The sequence below is a fragment of the Olea europaea genome, unplaced genomic scaffold (assembly GCF_002742605.1).
Source record: "Olea europaea var. sylvestris unplaced genomic scaffold, O_europaea_v1 scaffold1259, whole genome shotgun sequence".
Lineage (NCBI taxonomy): Eukaryota > Viridiplantae > Streptophyta > Magnoliopsida > Lamiales > Oleaceae > Olea > Olea europaea.
Window position 1 is genome coordinate 1 of NW_019230035.1, and position 933 is coordinate 933.

The following is a 933-nucleotide window of genomic DNA, read 5'->3' on the forward strand; positions in this document are numbered from 1 at the left end:
CTCTCACATACAGATATTGTCCAAACATTTGTTAATTTTTATATAATCCTAACAAAAAAATGTATCATTTCTCTGCAAAATATGACACGCAATCTTGAATCAGATATTATGTTGATGGAATTTCTCCACAAATATATATATATATATATATATTTTTTTTTTAAATACTTGATTCACCGAGTTTGAAAAGACTGAAAGCCCATATTCTTCATAATAGCCTCTTCTGGTAATAGAATGAAATGACTTGTGTATAAAATGTGTCAAAAATGTAATTTTTTTTCATTGTATGTATTCTTGCATGACGGACGACATGTCTTAATGCATGTTTAGAAAGTGATTATAGTTTATTTATATTATAAATAAATAAAAGTGGGTTGTGAACAAGTGTATAATACTTGTGAATTTCATGAAATGTGTGAATAAATGATATGTTTGATCGATTATATTTATAAATTATATAGGTATTAAACAAGATATTAGGCTCTAAAAACTAAATTACCTTGTGCTTTACTTCTTCACCACCACCAATCCAAGATTTCCCGTGAAACATGCCATGATTTTACAATTTTCTTAGCTGATTGATTGTACAACTATAATGAAAGATACGAAATCACTTGCTTTTTAAGATGTTGGGACCGTAATCCTCAAGCAATAAATAAGGGACCAATAGTGCAATTTTTCCTATAAGAACAGCCGTCAAAAGTCTGTTGGACCCAGCCGTCCTAAAGAAGATTCTGCTGTATATTAATCTGATTTGAGGTCCAACTGCGTGCATGCCAACATACCGTATTAGCGAGCACACGCCAATCGTATTCCACATTTTACATTACTTTAGTTCAAATGATTAGGACGCTTGTACAAGAAAAATCAATACATGCCTACAAGATTAAAATTCATATTTAGACTTGGCCCTTCTTTGGGGCCCATTAAATT